Source organism: Schistocerca cancellata, chromosome 6 (assembly GCF_023864275.1).
Source record: "Schistocerca cancellata isolate TAMUIC-IGC-003103 chromosome 6, iqSchCanc2.1, whole genome shotgun sequence".
Taxonomy (NCBI): Eukaryota; Metazoa; Arthropoda; class Insecta; order Orthoptera; family Acrididae; genus Schistocerca; species Schistocerca cancellata.
In genome coordinates this window covers 716,474,869-716,497,386 of record NC_064631.1, presented here as the reverse complement: position 1 = coordinate 716,497,386, position 22,518 = coordinate 716,474,869, and positions in this window count along the sequence as shown.

Here is a 22,518-nt window from a genome sequence, read left to right as displayed (position 1 = left end):
TTCATTTTTTTAATATCTAGTTTCTAGTTGCACTGCAGCGTTGGTTAAAATAGAATTTTATAGATGTACTAATATAAATATTTTCTGTCTACAGATCCAGTAAATACTAATTTTGTAATACACTTCCCAAAAATGGGGGAGCACAATGACATTTCCCTTCACAGGAATTGCATACGGAATTTTCTATTCAACTACTTGGTAATTTTTTTTGTAGAATAACTTCTTGTGGTGCACCACTTTAATTACATAGACATTAAGATGTGAATATACATTTCCCTTGTCTGCATTATTGTCTTCAGTGTAATGTTTTTTTCTGCTTGAGCTATGTCATGTTTAGATATAAGTTATTTCATTTGCTGCTGCTTTTTGCCAGGCATAGTGTTACTGAATTTGACTTTGTGTTACTCTGCTAAGCCAGTTTACTACTGATTTGTTTTTCTTGTTTGCTGCTCATTGCCTTATATTAGTTGTAATATTGTTGCTTAATTTGCCAATTTGAATTTTTTTGTCATTGCTGTTCGTGTTAATTGTTTTGTGCTGCTGCATTGCCTTGTCCCTTAGTTTAGCATCTGAGCTCAGTAAATTTAAGTTAGCTTAAGAGGAGGTAGCGTATAAGAGAATGAGTTGCGATGAATTTGAAGAAATGCACTGAGAGGTTATACGAGAAAAATACAGAAAGCATGCTTGGATAGGATTTTTTTGGCTGGAGCAAATATCTAAATAAGACGAAAGATCTATGGAATGAAGTTTTGGATTGGACTGCAGTACCAAATGTTACACTGAAAACGAACGCTGTCCTTTCCTTTTGTGTTATCCCACTATGTGTTTGTGTACCCTTGTGTATTTGTTTTCTTCCTGTCTCTGTGTAGTTTCATAGAATTTTTTCTTCTTCTAATACTAAGCTACATTCACTATGATGAGGAATACTGTTATCCTCAAATATAATTGGCATTAATAATATGTTATTTACCTTGTGAATATGCTTAGACATTATTTATTCTGTTTTGTTTAAATGCTCACGTGTAAAGTTGATGTTTCAAAAGTTATTCTGATCTTTTATGTATTTACTTATGTCGTAATTCCTGTAACACTGATGTATATGTTCGTTCGATTCTTTTGTAAAGCTTGTACCACAAATGTTATCTGTATTGTTATGTTCTTTAATGATGTATTTTGTACCTTTGTTATTGTATTTTTATGTTATAAAATTGTAATTGACACCAGTTCATCAAATGAAGTAACTTGTAAGTTACATTTCACTGCACACATTTCTGTTGGTCATAGTATATGGACAATATGTGAGAAGTAGCGACTGATAGTGTTTGCACGTGTGTTAATAATTCAGCAAGGGACTGGTTAACAGCATTGCTGGTTCTAAGGACAAAAAAAAAAAAAAAACTTTGTGAGTGCACAAGTGGTGGTTTATGGACTTGCTATATTCTCCACAAGACTCTTCGATGGTGAATGTGCACCTGCACAGTCGCAACAGATGGCTGCTGGCCGTCTCTACACGGACTACAGTGGGTCTGCATCTTTGATGACCCACCAATACCATTATTTCTACTTGGGCTACAGTGGGTCTGCGCCTCTGGTGGCCCACCAATACCATATTCTCTACAGGGACTACAGTGGGTCTGCTCTGTGATGACCTACCTACCAATATTCTTCAAAACGTCGAATGACTGTGCTGTGGGTTTGCTCTGTTGTGGCCCATTACCTGTCAGCATGTCAAGAGTCAGCACTGTCTTTCCGTTGGAAGGACAACACTACTTCTTCAAGACTGCATGGACATCCACTACTTCCATGTGCATTGTCTTTTGCTGCTCAGACTTTGATAAAAGAAACGGCAGTTTTAGTGTGATGAATGATCAGGACTGTCTTTATGGTCTGTGAGAAAATTTTAGCTTTTGACCAACATTGCATTAATAAGTGTGTGCATTGAATATCTTTGTTATTGTAATTATGAAAAATTTTATCAAATCATTGTTGGCCACTGCCCAAAACAATTTGTAAAATTTTTTGTGGGGAGCATGGGGGCTATGTAAGTAGGCTGTTTATATTTTCTTATTGGCAACGTTACGTAGCGCTCTGTGTGAAAATCACAGGCTGTGTGTGCAGTCTGTGGCTAGTTAGCATTGTTGTCTGCCATTGTAGTGTTGGGCAGCTGGATGTTAACAGCGCGTAGCGTTGCGCAGTTGGAGTGAGCCGCCAGCAGTGGTGGATGTGGGGAGAGAGATGGCGGAGTTTTGAAATTTGTAACACTGGGTGTCATGAACTACTATATATATTATGACTGTTAAGGTAAATACATTGTTTGTTCTCTATTAACATCTTTCAATTGCTAACTGTGCCTATCAGTAGTTAGTGCCTTCTGTAGTTTGAATCTTTTATTTAGATGGCAGTTGTGGCGCTCGCTGTATTGCAGTAGTTCGAGTAACGAAGATTTTTGTGAGGGAAGTGATTTGTGAAAGGCACTGGTTAATGTTAGTCAGGGCCATTCTTTTGTAGGGATTATTGAAAGTCAGATTGTGTTGCGCAAAAAAAAATATTGTGTGTCAGTTTAAGCACAGTCATATATAATTTTTCAAAGGAGACGTTTCATAACGACGCCTGTTTTGACTTCTTTTAGATTTTATGTAGTCGCGATGGCCTCGGCATCGTATGAAACTACATGGAATTCGGATACATTGTTCTACTCCTGTCACGGATTTGTGTTAAGACTCCAGTGATCTAATGGTTACTGGATATGGATGCACCAACATCAAAAGCAAGGTTTTTCTAGCATCTCAATTAGAAAAGAGTGTTAGAATTCCAAATACGACTTCGTAGCCTCGAATTTTCACAACCGTATGGAGAAGGCGAAAATTTCTGTCTCTCAATGAAAGGCTCGGTTTTTGATTGAAGAATGCACTTTTGGATGCAGTAATTTAGTACATTGTGCTACGTTTTTCCGAAGTATAGATGCCAACGATGAACTGTGATTCAGGAATCTCTACAAAATATCCAGTCATAACCTCTGCAATGAACTAAAACGCTTTTCAGCCACAAATTTTCCAAGATGTAGAAATATATGGAAGGGAAAAGGCTTCAAACAAAGTGAAAAGGATGGCTGTAAGAAGGATTGGTATTCTTCAGTATTCCCGTTCACCTCTATAAACCGCTGTTTGCTTTGATGAGAGGTCACATTTTTTTCCATTTTCATTCCAGGCTTTTATTCCATTCAGTTGTTCCATATGATTTGCTTGGTACTCCGCGTGTTAACTATCTTTTTAAGGAACGGGTAAGTATGATGCTTCTCACATTACAGGAAACAATGGCCACGACTCTTCCCGTAGATGAGAACGAATTTGCGATTTTTTTTGCATATTTAGAATACTCAGATTTCATACCTGTCTTACTTTTTGTTTTGAAGTGTGTACTCATACCCTAGCCACAGTAACAAATCGGTGCACAAAAACAGATTATCCCCACAACGATCCAAACTTCGGCTCAAAAGTCGTGTAGATGCTTTTGTTTCCACTGAGTTCGTAACACACATAGTTTTACTGAAAACTTTCTCAAGCTTACATCTTCTTGTAAAATGTAGGGTCACTTTCTGATGTGCCTAAGGCGAAAACCTATTTTCTAGCACTTAAATGATTATTCAGTGTTAACCGATCCATCTTTTTCAGAAGCACTTTTCTTCCTGTTTTATATCATGGCTACTTCAGCCAACGACAGTAGTTTTGGTGCCCGAATAGCAAACAGGTCAGTACTTTTAGTGTCTCCAGTATCGCCTAATTTTGACACGACTACATTCCATTGGCTTAGTTTTACTTTTGTTGGTATTCGTATTATTATTATCTCTTTTGAGACACTATCCCTCCGCTAAACTGCCCTTCTAAGTCCTTTCCCGTGTCCGGCAACGGGAGACTAGAGGGCCTCTGGCACGGCAACTACGAGTGGGCGTCAGTGGGAGGTTGTCGAGAAATTTGTTTCGAAAACACACTTGACTATATCGCTACTTCATTATATTAACCTTGGCGCGCAAGAGTGGCTGGACTAGTAAATATGCATGAGAGGGGATGTAAGACCTCCTAGCTTAAAACAAGTAACAAATGTTGGTGCTGGTGACACAGAATTAGTAGGAAACAATTTTATGATATTGTTACTTATTTTAGTATAATATGAAATAAAATATTAGAAATTATGTTATAATTTTCCGGAGTCGCATAACTGACGGTCAGTTTTACTGATCCACATCAAAATACGAAGGTTGGGACATAAATAGTGGCGACTATTTATTCACAACAGATACATGATGATGATGATGATTAGTGTTTTAGGGCGCACAACAGCGAGGTTATCAGCGTCCGTTCCCAAAAGTTCAATTCAGAGCCAAATTGTGAGAGAATTGGTATCGTTCAAATTGCAAGATTGGACACAGCACATCAAAACAGGGAGATAAAACTAAAAAGAAAATAGCAGTATGTTGTTGTTGTTGTGGTCTTCAGTCCTGAGACTGGTTTGATGCAGCTCTCCATGCTACTCTATCCTGTGCAAGCTTCTTCATCTCCCAGTATCTACTGCAACCTACATCCTTCTGAATCTGCTTAGTGTATTCATCTCTTGGTCTCCCTCTACGATTTTTACCCTCCACACTGCCCTCCAATGCTAAATTTGTGATCCCTTGATGCCTCAAAACATGTCCTACCAACCGATCCCTTCTTCTAGTCAAGTTGTGCCACAAACTTCTCTTCTCCCCAATCCTATTCAATACTTCCTCATTAGTTACGTGATCTACCCACCTTATCTTCAGCATTCTTCTGTAGCACCACATTTCGAAAGCTTCTATTCTCTTCTTGTCCAAACTAGTTATCGTCCATGTTTCACTTCCATACATGGCTACACTTCATACAAATACTTTCAGAAACGACTTTCTGACACTTAAATCTATACTCGATGTTAACAAATTCCTCTTCTTGAGAAACGCTTTCCTTGCCACTGCCAGTCTACATTTTATATCCTCTCTACTTCGACCATCATCGGTTATTTTACTCCCTAAATAGCAAAACTCCTTTACTACTTTAAGTGTCTCATTTCCTAATCTAGTTCCCTCAGCATCACCCGACTTAATTTGACTACATTTCATTATCCTCGTTTTGCTTTTATTGATGTTCATCGTATATCCTCCTTTCAGGACACTGTCCATTCCGTTCAACTGCTCTTCCAAGTCCTTTGCTGTCTCTGACAGAATTACAATGTCATCGGCGAACCTCAAAGTTTTTACTTCTTCTCCATGAATTTTAATACCTACTCCGAATTTTTCTTTTGTTTCCTTTACTGCTTGCTCAATATACAGATTGAATAACATCGGGGAGAGGCTACAACCCTGTCTTACTCCTTTCCCAACCACTGCTTCCCTTTCATGCTCCTCGACTCTTATAGCAGTACAAACAGGTAAAAATAATTAACGGTGGCTGAGTGACCACTTACAAATAATGGGTGACCAAACCACTGGACAGCACATTAAGACGTCAATCCCAATATTTTGGGAAGAAGGCCAGACATCACACAAAAACGTAAAACTCTAGCGACACTCGCCTCATTATTAGTTAAAAGAGAGGGTAGGTCTGGTGGGAAACTGAAATCTTCCCTCAAACCCGCATATAAAACACACTCAGTTAAAATATGTCGTATCGACAGCTGTGTCCCACATGCCTGACACATTGGTGGCTCGTCACGACGTAACAGAAAACCATGTGTCAAAGGACAATGTCCTATTCTAAGCCGTGTAAGGGCTACTTCCTCAGCGCGTCGTTGTCGGAAGGAGGTGAGCCACGGTGGGACAGAATCCTTCACCGCTCGCAACTTATTATCCCTCACGTCCAGCCACTGAGCCTCCCACCAACGCATGACCTTCCGAGTCACGAAAGACGTAATGGCCTGCAGGGGGACGGAACAGCGAGCAGGAGGTGGGATGGAGCAAGCCTCCTTGGCAGCCGCACCTGCAACTAAAGAGTTACATGTTTGTACCTGTTACTGTCCTTCAACGTAGTCACCAGCGTTGTGTAGAACCCATTGCCAGCGATGTGGAAGGCGTAGTATACCGTTAGCAGAGCCTGTTCTGTTGATGGTGCGAATGGGGCGGTATATTGCCTGTCGAATCTCTGGAACAGTGCAGAAGAGAATGCCACGAAGTGGTTCTTTCCTGTTCGGAATCAAATCAAAGTCACAAGGACTTAAGTGCAGGGAGTATGGTGGATGGTAGAGGTACTTCCAGTCCCAACGACCTAACAGAGCAGCCACACCTTGCACTGTATGCGCCCGCTCATTGTTGTACAAAATGAAGGGTGGGTTGCGCAGAAAGTGTCGCCGCTTCTTTCGCAAAGCTGGTCGCGGGTGATGCTCCAAAAACGAACAGTAATACTGTGCACTGACGGCCTGCCGTGGAGTAACGTAATGCGTTAGGATAACATCATCACAGTGTTACACTTTCACCATACTGGGGCTCTGACGCACTTTCGACTTTCGCGGCGACCCATAATGACGCCATTCGTTGGATTGGCGTTTCAGTTTTGGCTCGTCCGATGTGGCCCATGTCTCATCCAGTGGTACAATACGGCGTAAGAAAGCCTCTCCTTCGCGCTCATAGCGCTCCAAGTGCGTCTGAGCACAGTCGTAACGCATCCATTTCTGCATTTCCGTCAATTCATGCGGAACCCATCGTGATGCAATTTTCCGCATGCCCAGGCGTTCCTTCAGGATGCCAAGCACAGTGGTATGCGCTAATCCGGTTCCGTGGGCGAGATCACCGAACACTTGGCGTCGATCACTGCATGACATCAGCATGCACTTCTTCAGAGACGCTAGGACGACCTGCCCGATGCATGTCTGCCACAGTTTGCCGACCTTCGTTGAAGGCTTTTACCCAACGTGCCACTGTTCTGTACGTCAATGCCGATTCTCCGCAGGCCTCTTTAAGACCTTGGTGACACTGTCGTGCTGCACGACCTCTGGCACATTCAATCTTGATCCAACTCCGCTGTTCCTGTTTAGAAAACGTGGTGACACCGTTTCGATCGACCGCTCGCTCACAAGTGACTGTTGTTTCCCTCGATTGTGCGCTCGCCGGTGACGTGGGACGGGCGGGTCCAATTGATCGGAGGTAAGCTAGATACAGGGTGTTTCAAAAATGACCGGTATATTTGAAACGGCAATAAAAACTAAACGAGCAGCGATAGAAATACACCGTTTGTTGCAATATGCTTGGGACAACAGTACATTTTCAGGCAGACAAACTTTCGAAATTACAGTAGTTACAATTTTCAACAACAGATGGCGCTGCGGTCTGGGAAACTCTATAGTACGATATTTTCCACATATCCACTATGCGTAGAAATAATATGGCGTAGTCTCTGAATGAAATTACCCGAAACCTTTGACAACGTGTCTGGCGGAATGGCTTCACATGCAGATGAGATGTACTGCTTCAGCTGTTCAATTGTTTCTGGATTCTGGCGGTACACCTGGTCTTTCAAGTGTCCCCACAGACAGAAGTCACAGGGGTTCATGTCTGGCGAATAGGGACGCCAATCCACGCCGCCTCCTGTATGTTTCGGATAGCCCAAAGCAATCACACGATCATCGAAATATTCATTCAGGAAATTAAAGACGTCGGCCGTGCGATGTGGCCAGGCACCATCTTGCATAAACCACGAAGTGTTCGCAGTGTCGTCTAAGGCAGTTTGTACCGCCACAAATTCACGAAGAATGTCCATATAGCGTGATTCAGTAATCGTTTCGGATCTGAAAAATGGGCCAATGATTCCTTTGGAAGAAATGGTGGCCCAGACCAGTACTTTTTGAGGATGCAGGGACGATGGGACTGCAACATGGGGCTTTTCGGTTCCCCATATGCGCCAGTTCTGTTTATTGACGAAGCCATCCAGGTAAAAATAAGCTTCGTCAGTAAACCAAATGCTGCCCACATGCATATCGCCGTCATCAATCCTGTGCACTATATCGTTAGCGAATGTCTCTCGTGCAGCAATGGTAGCGGCGCTGAGGGGTGGCCGCGTTTGAATTTTGTATGGATAGAGGTGTAAACTCTGGCGCATGAGACGATACGTGGACGTTGGCGTGATTTGGACCGCAGCTGCAACACGGCGAACGGAAACCCGGGGCCGCTGTCGGATCACCTGCTGCACTAGCTGCGCGTTGCCCTCTGTGGTTGCCGTACGCAGTCGCCCTACCTTTCCAGCACGTTCCTCCGTCACGTTCCCAGTCCGTTGAAATTTTTCAAACTGATCCTTTATTGTATCGCTTTTCGGTCCTTTAGTTACATTAAACCTCCGTTGAAAACTTCGTCTTGTTGCAACAACACTGTGTTCTAGGCGGTGGAATTCCAACACCAGAAAAATCCTCTGTTCTGAGGAATAAACCATGTTGTCTACAGCACACTTGCACGTTGTGAACAGCACACGCTTCCAGCAGAAAGACGAAGTACAGAATGGCGCACCCACAGACTGCATTGCCTTCTATATCTTTCACATCACTTGCAGCGCCATCTGTTGTTGAAAATTGTAACTACTGTAATTTCGAAAGTTTGTCTGCCTGAAAATGTACTGTTGTCCCAAGCATATTGCAACAAACGGTGTATTTCTATCGCTGCTCGTTTAGTTTTTATTGCCGTTTCAAATATACCGGTCATTTTTGAAACACCCTGTATGTCAACAACGTGTGCGATCAGCGACAATAGGAGATTCCATTGCATAGTGTCTCCACAGCTTACACACTACTTAATGTAACTTAAACTAACTCACGCTAAGAACAACACAGACACACCCACGCCCGAGGGAGGACTCCAACTTCCGTGGGCGGGGGGGGGGGGGGGGGGGGGGGGGGGCGAGCCCCACGAACAGTGGCAAAGCGCCTCAAACCGCGCGACCTTTATTTTGAAAGCGTAACTTGTTGATTCTCTTCTTCATATGATGTTTCTTTTTTTATCAGATCTGCCTGTTGCATAGTTGTGATGTTACTGTGAAAATGAGCACAAAATACTTGTCGCTACTTTGTGCAGCACGTTCGTCCATAAGACAAATTACCATCGTCTTGACTGTCTCTTCCAGTTGTATGTGCGTGCCTTTTGGTCAAGAGAATCAACTACTGTGTACATTTATTTTAGAATAATGTTGTTTTTACGTCTTTCACCTACAGTGGTGCTCTTTTGCAGAGACTTAGCAACATCACAGATTTGTTCTTTATGGCCACACAACGTACAACAGTCAAATTGTCTGTCAGATGAAAATAATGATTAGAAAAGTTTTTAGGTAACGGAAGCCTTCCTTTCTTTTTTAGTTACACTACTTCTTAGCGGAGACGATGGAATTTACATGATACTGTGTTGTCGTATTCCGCACATTGGTGGCAGCGATTTACTCTACTCAGTACCGTCATGAATAATAAGCAAATCAGAATTTATGTAGTCCGCATCATTTAATTCTTGATTGCTCGCTTTAGTTGGGTCGCTAGAGGACGTGGGTGCATTATTCTGATGAGCATCAGCGTGTGAATCTCTGCTGTCTTCTTGATCGAAGAGAGCTTCATCTTCAAGCCATTCAGCAGTAACTGAGTTAAAGTTTTGATCACTTGTACTGACTTCAGACGTTCTTCTGCCATTACGATTAGTATAGTATCTCTTATGTTCTAAGTAAGGAACAACGGTATCTTAAATGTTTATTCTGTTTATGATACAAAACTTTGGTTCATCTGAAAGTGTTTTGACACTGAGAAACAGACGTACCTTCAATTGAATACTGAGATTTAAGTTTTACAGTACTTCTGACTCCACTGCGAAGAGTATAACTTTGCCAAACTGGCAACTATCAGTAATATAGCTACTCTAACACGACATTCTGGTTAAGTTTGAATAAATTATCGAAAGGCAGCTCGTTCGCTGTTGGGTTTAAAATACCCTGGCACGCATTATACAAGTGGGACTACAAAATTTATAACATAAATTACACTACTGGCCATTAAAATTGCTACACCAAGAAGAAATGCAGATGATAAACGGAAATTCGTTGGACGAATATATTATACTAGAAGTGACATGTGATTACATTTTCACGCAATTTGTGTGCATAGATCCTGAGAAATCAGTACCCAGAACAACCACCTCTTGTCGTAATGACGGCCTTGATACGCCTGGGCATTGAGTCAAACAGAGCTTGGATGGCGTGTACAGGTACAGCTACCCATGCAGCTTCGACACGATACCACAGTTCATCAGGAGCAGTGACTGGCGTATTGTGACGAGCCAGTTGCTCGGTCACCATTGGTCAGACGTTTTCAATTGGTGAGAGATCTGGAGAATGTGCTGGCCATGGCAGCAGCCGAACATTTTCTGTATCCAGAAAGGCCCGTACAGGACCTGCAACATGCGGTCGTGAATTATCCTGCTGAAATGTAGGGTTTCGCAGGGATCGAATGAAGGGTAGAACCACGGGTCGTAACACATCTGAAATGTAACGTCCACTGTTCAAAGTGCCGTCAATGCGAACAAGAGGTGACCGATACGTGTAACCAGTGGCAACCCATACCATCACGCCGGGTGATACGCCAGTATGGTGATGACGAATACACGCTTCCAATGTGCGTTCACCGCGATGTCGACAAACACGGATGCGACCATCATGATGCTGTAAACAGAACCTGGATTCATCCGAAAAAATGACGTTTTGCCATTCGTGCACCCAGGTTCGTCGTTGAGTACACCATCGCAGGCGCTCGTATCTGTGATGCAGCGTCAATGGTAACCGCAGCCATGGTCTCCAAGGTGATAGTCCATGCTGCTGCAAACGTCGTCGAACTGTTCGTGCAGATGACTGTTGTCTTGCAAACGTCCCCATCTGTTGACTCAGGGATCGAGACGAGGCTGCACGATCCGTTACAGCCATGCGGATAAGATGCCTGTCATCTCGACTGCTAGTGATACGAGGCCGTTCGGATCCAGCACGGCGTTCCGTATTACCCTCCTGAACCCACCGATTCCATATTCTGGTAACAGTCATTGGATCTCGAGCAACGCGAGCATCAATGTCGCGTTTCGATAAACTGCAATCGCGATAGGCTACAATCCGACCTTTATCAAAGTCGGAAACGTGATGGTACGCATTTCTCCTCCTTACACGAGGCATCACAACAACGTTTCACCAGGCAACGCCGGTCAACTGCTGTTTGTGTATGAGAAATCGCTTGGAAATTTTCCTCATGTCAGCACGTTGTAGGTGTCGCCACCGGCGCCAACCTTGCGTGAATGTTCTGAAAAGCTAATCATTTGCATATCACAGCATCATCTTCCTGTCGCCTAAATTTCGCGTCTGTAGCACGTCATCTCCATGGCGTAGCAATTTGAATGGCCAGTAGTGTAATTAATCTGACTTGGAACAAACGATGTTTCTTCTGAAGGAACGCAGTTCTATTGACCAGGATTACACAGGACACTTAAGTAAAATAAATGTGATTTAAGAAAATTGTTTGAGGGAATGAAAGGTGGCTGGGTTTAACAGACACCTGGGTAGGCATCCAAGGATTTTAGTCTGCAGGACATTTCCGTTCCTCCCTGACATTGAACCGTAAGCGATTTGTCCCAGAAAGCGACTGCACCACCCTGCGGCCCTGCTGCGGGCTGCACATCTGTAGCTGTCAGAGGTGTCCGCTACAGTATGGCTGCGCCGCCCAGGTACCGTAATCGCGCTTTAATTCCCGAGTTTAGCACCGCGGCGCGCTGTGTCGCCCGGATTATCCGCAGCGTCATTACGCGCGCCGCCTAGCGGACGCGCACTAGGCGGAGCGGCGTCCGATTCGGCACGACGAATGCGCGCGGCGTGTGGCGGAAGCGGCCGAGACCGCACCGCGCATGCGCAGAGAGCGCACACCGCCTCTGCGAGCCGTGACGCGTGCCTGCACACGCGTGTGAGTTTCGAGTGCCGGCGCTCTGGTCTCGAATTAATTAGCCTCCAAACAAAACCGCAATTAAGTGCGGAACGAGTTCTCTTTGTAACGAACCACCGGCGGTTACGGATGGCTGCCGATTGCCCTCTGGAAGAACCACTTACTACCGGCACCGGGACGGTTACAGCAGCCTTTTTGCGTTCCCACTTCACGCAATAGAAGTACGGCAGAGGGGCAGAAAAGGAAAGGTATGCCATTCTCCGCTCTGGCGCCGAGCTCTTCGGAGATGAAAAGTGACAGCCCGGGCGAAAATAAAGGCAAAACCGTCAGCAAGCGAGGGTCGTTAGCGTTCTGTAAGGCTTCCAATTACATCTCGTCCTCAAACAAGTCAGAAATTGCAGCGAACGTAATTTTAATATTACTGTAGTACTGTCCCACGCCAGGATCACGGTACTGAAACAGAAGATGACAGACTAAAGGTCGACATACTAAATGTCTTTTTCCAAAGCTGTTTCACAGAGGAAGACTGCACTGTAGTTCCTTCTCTAGATTGTCGCACAGATGACAGAATGGTAGATATCGAAATAGACGACAGAGGGATAGAGAAACAATTAAAATCGCTCAAAAGAGGAAAGGCCGCTCGACCTGATGGGATACCAGTTCGATTTTACACAGAGTACGCGAAGGAACTTGCCCCTCCTCTTGCAGCGGTGTACCGTTGAAAGGGTACAGTACCGCCCGACATTGAAAATAGGTACAACATTCTTCGTTATTCTTGTCAGTACAACATATTTTTTGTAAAAATAACTCAATTTCAATTAATACAGCGAAGCCAGATACCAGTGTATTTATTTAATTGATCACATGTGCACTCCCACAAAATCGATCCCTACATCCAGTTTGGTGAGATCTGTGAAATGAATGAATGTATGGTCGTCTGCTAACCGCAGATAGTGAATGTGAATATATGATCATCTTTGAGACGATCGTTTGGCCACCTTTGGTGGGACCAAAGAGATGAAATTTACCTGACCTTTGAGCGCCTGAAATGTGGCTGACCAATACGGTAGCAAGGTGCTCCCCCACTTCGGCAGAGGTGCGAGAGGACCTGAAGAACAGCCATGTTTCAGCACTCAGCCGCTGGACTTTGTGCTGTTAAGACCTGTCTTAGTTGTGCTCCGTAAAGACAAAAGAGTGGAAACATGGTATGCATGTGGAATATTTAAGAGTAGTTTGAAATAATAATTTCTCTATTTCAGGAACTTTTGTGGGGAGAATTAAATGTCAGGCAGGTAATATTAATGGGATCGTAGTAATCTTCGGAAGTGACCAACGGTCACAATGAAACCACGTGTAGCAATAAGTTGAACTACTTCCGTGTGCTTAAGTTAAGCTAAATTACTAGCGTGTATACTATAAGTTGAAATATTTAAGAAATAGCGTGTGCAGGACTTGAAATTAGAGGCGAGTACTTCCACGTGGTGAGTACTGTGTGAGTCTGAATCTGTGTATGAGACAAAGGATAAAGAGAAGTACTCGTCCATGGTATCAGTTGAGGACTCGTGTGTGTGATGAATATGTTCTTAATATTACTTTGCGAGATATATTTCCGTGTGACGCTTGATTCAAACTATAATACTCTGAGAGAGAAACAAGGTGAGTCGGCCGTCTATCCAGCAACGCCACATGGCTTGCATTGCACAGGAAGACGTGCATATATCTCCAGAGTTCATAGTAGGAAAGTAGAATTACGAAGTGGGGCAGTGTCGTGTGAAACTGGGATAAATATTGATTGAAGTGGGAAAGCTGAAAGTGATAATGTCGTGACTATTCCCTGTGTAGTATTTCATGTTGTAGTGTGGTGTACGTCATGTAATTTAAGTATGTGTGGTTTGCATGGGAGAGTAGCGAGGTAGTTTCAAAAGATTAGTGGGTTATGCGTGTTCCTTTTGTACTGCTCGGTCTGGAGGAAAGTTTCGTGATGATGATTGTGAGAGTCGAAGTGTGAGAAATAATAAAAGATCCAACATCCTATCCGGAAAGTGCACTGTAGCGTTAAATAATTACGAGACCATAAGATAGAGATTCACCAATGTAAAGCCATGCCCACTGGGCGGAATTTCTCATGTGTTATTGTTGTAGGTTATAGAATTTGTTTGTTTAGGTTATAGAATTTATCGGAATAAATAAGATAGTGAAAAGATAAAGATTGGTGGCCTTTTCCTTCGAATTGTATGTTGTCATGATGTCCCGAATTTATAATGTGTGCGCTACTCATATTCAGTGCGGTGGCCACGTGTTGATAAAAGCCGTTAAATAAAAAAGAAAGAAAACGTGGTATTGCCAGTGAGCACTGAACAGTCAGAGTTCTCTAAATTACTGATAGTCAGATGTGCGTTTCCGTTGCCTATTATTCATACAGGAGGATAATTTGTAACTTAATTGTGAGTACGAGAGTTCATGTTACTCGATAAATAAGAATGAATCCACTCGCTTGGCAGACCACTCATCTTGCAGGCCTGACTGCTTGATGACACAGTATGAGCAAGGCATGTGGGTGCCACTCACCGTAGGTCTCTAGAAGAGAATAGCGTTCCAAAGAATTGGAAAAGGGCACAGGTCATCCCCGTTTTCAAGAAGGGACGTCGAACAGATGTGCAGAACTATAGACCTATATCTCTAACGTCGATCAGTAGTAGAATTTTGGAACACGTATTATGTTCGAGTATGATGACTTTTCTGGAGATTAGAAATCTACTCTGTAGGAATCAGAGTGGGTTTCGAAAGAGACGATCTTGTGAAACCCAGCTCGCGCTATTCGTCCACGAGACTCAGAGGGCCATATACACGGGTTCACAGGTAGATGCCGTGCTTCTTGACTTCCGCAAGGCGTTCGATACAGTTCCCCACAGTCGTTTAATGAACAAAGTAAGAGCATATGGACTATCAGACCAATTTCGTGAGTGGATAGAAGAGTTCCTAGATAACAGAACGCAGCACGTCATTCTCAATGGAGAGAAGTGTTCCGAAGTAAGAGTGATTTCAGGTGTGCCGCAGGGGAGTGTCGTAGGACCGTTGCTATTCACAATGTACATAAATGACCTTGTGGATAACATTGGAAGTTCACTGAGGCTTTTTGCGGATGATGCTGCAGTATATCGAGAGATTTTAACAATGGAATATTGTACTGAAATGCAGGAGGATCTGCAACGAATTGACGCACGGTGCAGGGAATAGCAATTGAATCTCAATGTAGACAATTGTAATGTGCTACGAATACATAGAAAGAAAGATCCCTTATCATTTAGCTACAATATAGCAGGTCAGCAACTGGAAGCAGTTAATTCCATAAATTATCTGGGAGTACGCATTAGGGGTGATTTTAAATGGAATGATCATATAAAGTTGATCGTCGGTAAAGCAGATGCCAAACAGATTCATTGGAAGAATCCTAAGGAAATGCAATCCGAAAACAAAGGAAGTAGGTTGCAGTACGCTTGTTCGCCCAGTGCTTGAATACTGCTCAGCAGTGTGGGATCCGTACCAGATAGGGTTGACAGAAGAGATAGAGAAGATCCAACGGAGAGCAGCGCGCTTCGTTACAGGATCATTTAGTAATCGCGAAAGCGTTACGGAGATGGTAGATAAACTCCAGTGGAGGACTCTACAGGAGAGACGCTCAGTAGCTCGGTACGGGCTTCTGTTGAAGTTTCGAGAACATACCTTCACCGAAGAGTCAAGCAGTATATTGCTCCCTCCTACGTATATCTCGCGAAGAGACCATGAGGATAAAATCAGAGAGATTAGAGCCCACGCAGAGGCATACCGATAATCTTTCTTTCCACGAACAATACGAGTCTGGAATAGAAGGGACAACCGATAGAGGTACTCAAAGTACCCTCCGCCACACACTGTCAGGTGGCTTGCGGAGTATGGATGTAGATAAATGTTAACCCTTTTACTGTCGATCCAGTACATCTGGCATACCTAAGAGGCCTGTTCATAAAATTCCGGAACGCTCGTGATTTCACGGCAGTGGTGTGCTATAGCGAAATGCAGTTGGCATCCCTGCACACGCCTGTGTTTAGTGTGTAACCGCCGGAAGTTTCGTTGTTAGATGTCTGTTAGTTCGGTGTATAGCATAGTTCGCGAATTTTGAAATGGCACAGTTAGAGGAGCAACAGCAACATGTCTGCGTTACATTTTGCTTGAAACTGAAGATTATCTTTACGGAGGCACGTCAAATGATGCAGGAAGCCTACAGTGTTGAGTGAGTGCTTAAGCCGTACTCTGTGTTACGAATGGTTCACGCGGTTTAAAAATGGCCGGAAGGAAGTGAAAGACGATCACGTTCAGGACACCCTTCGACGTCTACCGACAACTCTCATGCCAGGAAAGCCAACGGAACTGTGCATGCCAGTCGAAGACTGACTGTACGAGAGACTGCAGAAGAATGTAACATTTCAGTTGGATCATACCATGAAATCCTGACACAGCATCTTGGAATGCATCGTGTTGCCTGCAAGTTCGTCACACGGCTCACGAGTCACGACCACAAAGACCTCCGCCCTGCCATCTGTGAAGAGATTTTGGACCGCACGATTGAGAACGAGAGGTTCCTTAAGAGAGTCATAATTGGAGATGACACGTGGATCTACGGCTATGATGTTGAGACGAAGGTTCAATCTTCACAATAGGTCGGGAAAGGTTCTACAAGACCAAAAAAAGCGCGGAGGAGGAGGCGGAGGAGATTAGTGTTTAACGTCCCGTCGACAACGAGGTCATTAGAGACGGAACGCAATCTCGGGTGAGGGAAGGATGGGGAAGGAAATCGGCCGTGCCCTTTCGAAGGAACCATCCCGGCATTTGCCTGAAGCGATTTAGGGAAATCACGGAAAACCTAAATCAGGATGGCCGGAGACGGGATTGAACCGTCGTCCTCCCGAATGCGAGTCCAGTGAGCTAACCACTGCACCACCTCGCAAAAAAAAAAAAAAAAAAAAAAAAAAAAAAAAAAAAAAAAAAAAAAAAAAACCTCGCAAAAAAAAAAAAAAAACGCGTCAAGTCATGTCAAATGTCACAGCCATGATAAGAATTTACTTTGACTTTGAAGGATTAGTTCTTAATGGATTCGCGCACACGGACAAAACGTTAATTGATGGTACTGTCTGGACGTGTTGCGACGCCTGCGAGAAAATGCGACAAAGGAACAGCCTGAAATGCGGCAAGACAGTTCATGGCTCTTGCATCACGATAACGCACCCGCATATTCATCCTTGTTGCTGCGTGACTACTGCACGAAAAACGAAATTACTGTGCTGCCTCGTTCTCCGTACTCTCCAGACCTGACACCACCCATTGAAAGGACGAAGATTTGGAACGATAGACGAGATAAAAGAAACTTCGCAGATGGCGCATCTGGTGATCCACCAAGAGGCGTACGAAGACCGCTCCCAACGCCGCTTTCACTTCCGGGAGCAGTGTATCAATTGTGGAGGAGAGTATTTCGAAGGAGAACATGCACAATAAGTAAGCGTAGAAACATTTTGTGCATAAAGCTCTGCAATTTTTCGATTATACCTGGTAAATAAAATGCGATTTTGATCAAAATACCGAGAAGTGTAATGCAACTGCTAGAACCTCTTATGGAAGCGCGTCCTGTTTAATTTCTCTCTTGCTTCTATTACGTTCTGTTCCAATTCCTTCTTTTGTCCACTGGTACTAAACAAAAATACGACACACGTTCGAGAAAAGTAATGTTCAAATCTCAGCTTTAGATTTCCCGTGTCTTACCTAAACTAAGCAAATACTAGGCTGGTCACTCTGAAAGGAACGTGGAAAACTTCCTTCACCGACCCCATTCTCTCTGACTTCTGCCTAGTGTGTAGTGCCCTCGCTGCCCAAATGTTTTCAGGTTCGAGTCATTCACCGCCTTAGTGCTCAACGACGTTAAGGGTGGGAAAGATCAACCTAGGCCATTTTTGCAACCGATTTTTGACTGCAGTAATTTTTGAATAAATGAAGTGTTCTGAACACACTTTTGAAGTTTCTGAAAAAGAAATGGTAGATCATAAGTTTTATAATTAAGCAGCAGCCAGCCACAAGTATGGTTTACAAAGATTTCGAATTTTTTACAAATCCCTCTTCAGATGACTCGGACAGTTTTACGTGTTTTTCCGTTGGGGCCTCGTTCTGTACTCTTTATTTGTTTTGTGCACTAAGATGAAACAGAAAGTTCTTCGTTTCAAATTTCTTAAATTTACGAGAGATTTTTTTCTTTTTGACTTTCATAGAAACATTAATTAAACGATTTTAATGTTAATAAAACAAGAAATCTGCCGACAACTAATGTAGAATACATTTCTGTGCGACGAAATCTTGTGTATTTGTGTAATGCATTTTGATGATAGCACATTTTTGCCGGTACAATATGTGAGTGCTGTTTAATTCTCTGCAAACTTCCTAAACACACATCTTTCTATGTTCTATGGCAGCAAACACGTCCAACGTTTACCAGCTTCATATAAGTAACGAAAACAATTGTTTCACAGATATGTTACAGATGCTATATAGAGTGTATGACAACAGTAAGCTGTGTCTTTGCTAGAGCGGTGCAATTAATTTAAAGATGGAGAAGTAAAATTATGTGCAATAAATACTAATATAAAAATAAGCGTACACAAACACATATACAGGTTGAGTCAGGAGGAGAGGTACATGCTTTGAGAAACGATAGTATCAGTGATTCTGAACAAAAAACTTCATATGGACATATGCCATATTGCGAATGGTTTCCGAGGTAGAACACGTTTAATATAACTTTTGTACGTTTTTCTTTAATAACTCGAAATCCGCACGCTCCAACGAAAACGTGTCTGCCGGCCGCTGTGGCCGAGCGGTTCTAGGCGCTTCAGTCCGGAACCGCGCTGCTGCTGCGGTCGCAGGTTCGAATCCTGCCTCGGGCATGGATGTGTGTGATGTCCTTAGGTTAGTCAGGTTTGAGTGGTTTTAAGTCTAGGTGACTGATGACCTCAGATATTAAGTCCCATAGTGCTTAGAACCATTTGAACCATTTCATTTTGAAAACGTGTCTCAGTACACATGTAACGCCGGAAATGCATATCCTCCTATTTCCATCCATAGTACTATAATTTTTTTTCCTTATTTTTGTTACCTGAATATATGACATTTCTGTCTCTTTATATATTGTAATTGTTTTACTGTTTGTATATATATATATATATATTTGTATTTTTACGCTGGGTCTTGCCTAGGGAAAGCTATGCTATCGAACGAATACGTCGATAGGTCGTGTGGAGAACCAGAGTGTTTAGGATCTTTGGTAGTGTTAACTCTGTCGCGTGGAGCGCGGGCAGAGGGAGTCTGGCTGGGGTAGTGCAGTGGAGCAGGTGTGTTGTGTGAAGCTCCCGCGAGTTGCCGCGCTTTCGGGGTTTGGCAGGGTGTAATTGCGCTCGACTTGCGATGATAGTTTCTGACATGGTGTCGCGGACGGGAAGCATTAGCTGGCGCACATCAAGAGCCCGTTTCTCCTGGTGACCGTGTCGAGAAGAAGGCGCGCCAACATCCAGCTTCTGCAACAGCGACGGCCGACAATGAGTGACTGTCGCCACCTCCTCGATCGACGGCTTCAAACCTTCAATCAGCCAACAAGGAAGACTGAAAGCACGTAAAGTTTTAGAACTGTATGGCAGACCTCAGATTTTTAAACTTTTAAAATTGTTGCATCACAAAATTACAGCAACTTAGCATGAACCTTTGTTGCTCATTGTCCCAATTGCATTGCCAAGCTGGGTCCCTTCCTTTTCCGAAATGAACCCGAGTGTCGTTGAAATTCAGACGCCAGCATTTTAAAGTACAATCATTCCATTTCACTACTTTAATTTCAAAGTTCAGTTAAAGTATTCATAGTTGGCTACAATATTCAGATTACACAAGAACAAATGAAGAGTGCGAGTTTTGTTACCGTATTTTAGCTTACCTGTGACTGCAGCTCAGCTTAGTACGTACTAAATTTTACTACTGTTAATTGTTCAGAATCATTTAATTCAAGTTCAAAGTTAAATCCCTTATTTCTAAATTGCGTAGATTCAAGTAGCTTTTGAAATGATTGTTGAGGTAGTCCAAGACTAACCGTATTTTACTGAATTTCGATGTGCTTCAGAAAGAAAGCTCACTATTAACTTCAGTCACTAAATTAACTTTCGATTTTCCTGTTTTATTAATTCTTTTGCTAAATTAAGTCAGAGTGTAGCGAAATTTATTACTTCTGACAAACTTTCAGTTTTCACACTGCACGTGTCAACCTTCAGTTGCCACACTTCTAGTGCTAATTATATGTGTAATAACCTTTCTTTTTCAGTTACTATAGTAATTGTCCTTAGGACTGGCGACTGTAATTTCCCCCAAATCTCAAATATCTAATTACCACTAGTTAATTGTTAACGTAACGGCCGCACATTTACCTTCTTTATTAACTTTACCCCTTTTCAAAATTAATTTCCAACTGTTTCATTAGCATTTTTCCTTTCATTTAGATGTAACCCTTTCCTCCCTCTTTACGGACAGATTAACTTCAGTGACGATTGCCTTTCCCAACTTTCCATTAGGTACACGCGGTTTAATTTTTCACTGTCATTAATGTCGATAAGTGAGGGGGAGGTTACACACAGACTAAATTAAATTTGCTGCAAAAAAAGGTCCTATTTATTTTTTGTCTGGGACAAACAGTTTGCGCGGAGAGATCGCGAGAGTATTGAAAACCTAGAGCGTTGCGTGCGCTGTAGCTTAGGTACTTTATGCAGCCGAGTTTGAGGTAGTTCATAGACCACAAGCGTCCTGTATAAAAATCTTCGTCTCAACTTCCCTATATTACTGTGGTACGTTGTAATAAATGACAATGAATAATACAGAAAATAAACAGAAATGTTCATTAAAAGTGAACTATCTCGGAATAAAAAGTGTTCTATCTATATGTCCACATCAAGTTTTTTTGTTTAGAATCAGTAACGCTATCGCCTGTCAAAACACGTACATTTCCTCCTGACTCACCCTGCATATAACCAGTGATAGGTTTGTAGGTGTGAAACATCCAGTCAAATTGATGTGTTACATGCAGACCAAAAAAGTGTTTGTACCAGCATTGCACATGGGCATTAGATGACCGACACCGCGAGTAGTACGAAAGCACAATAAGATATGAAACTTCCTGGCAGATTAAAATTGTGTGCCCGACCGAGACTCGAACTCGGGACCTTTGCCTTTCGCGGGCAAGTGCTCTACCATCTGAGCAACCGAAGCACGACTCACCCTCGGTCTCACAGCTTTACTTCTGCCAGTATCTCGTCTCCTACCTTCCGAACTTTACAGAAGCTCTCCTGCCAACCTTGCAGAACTAGCACTCCTGAAAGAAAGGATATTGCGGAGATATGGCTTAGCCACAGCCTGGGGGATGTTTCCAGAATGAGATTTTCACTCTGCAGCGGAGTGTGCGCTGATATGAAACTTCCTGGCAGATTAAAACTGTGTGCCCGACCGAGACTCGAACTCGGGACCTTTGCCTTTCGCGGGCAAGGTTCGCAGGAGAGTTTCTGTAAAGTTTGGAAGGTGGGAGACGAGGTACTGCCAGAAGTAAAGCTGTGAGTACCGGGCGTGAGTCGTGCTTCGGTAGCTCAGATGGTGGAGCACTTGTCCGCAAAAGGCAAAGGTCCCGAGTTCGAGTCTCGGTCGGGCACACAGTTTTAATCTGCCAGGAAGTTTCATATCAGCGCACACTCCGCTGCAGAGTGAAAATCTCATTCTGGCACAATGAGATATGTTTTTTGTTACATTGGTAAAATTGAGTATGAACATCGAATCTAAAGCTGCGGTCTACGTTACAAATAGTAATCTGATATATTCCATTGATTGACCAGTTACAATGTAAGAAATAAGCTGTATTGTTCATATGTATCAACTCTGAATATCATACAAATGAGAATTTTGCATTGTGTTTATACCACAACGGTGAAAATGATGCGTGTGGCAGCCTTGAAATTTCAGCAACGGATAGAGCACTAAGAGATGTGCATATTATCTCAACATCTCCTTTGAAATTACTGCAAGTTTGAATTTTAAGACTTTTGCATTTGGCCAAAACTTTTGCAGAACACTATATACTACGGCCGCAGAATGGAACCCTCTTAAATTCACGATTTTTTTTTTGATAGTTTGAGTCCGAATTTTTCACGACTTAGATTTTCAAACAAGCAAAAATGACCTGCTAGCACAAGAAGTAGACAATATTATCGTACTCTAAAAGAAGCATTTTGTACAAAATATCTTGGGGCCAAATGGGAAAGAAATTGAAACTGAGTCAAGACGCAGATATAATAATAAAGACTTAGTTCATCATGATTTGCTCTCCGAAATACACTGAAGCGCCAAAGAAACTGGTATAGGCATGCGTATTCAAATGTAGAGATATGTAAACAGGTAAATACGGCGCTGCGGTCGGCAACGCCTATATAAGACAACAAGTGTCTCGCGCAGTTGTTAGATCTGTTACTGCTGCTACAACGGCAG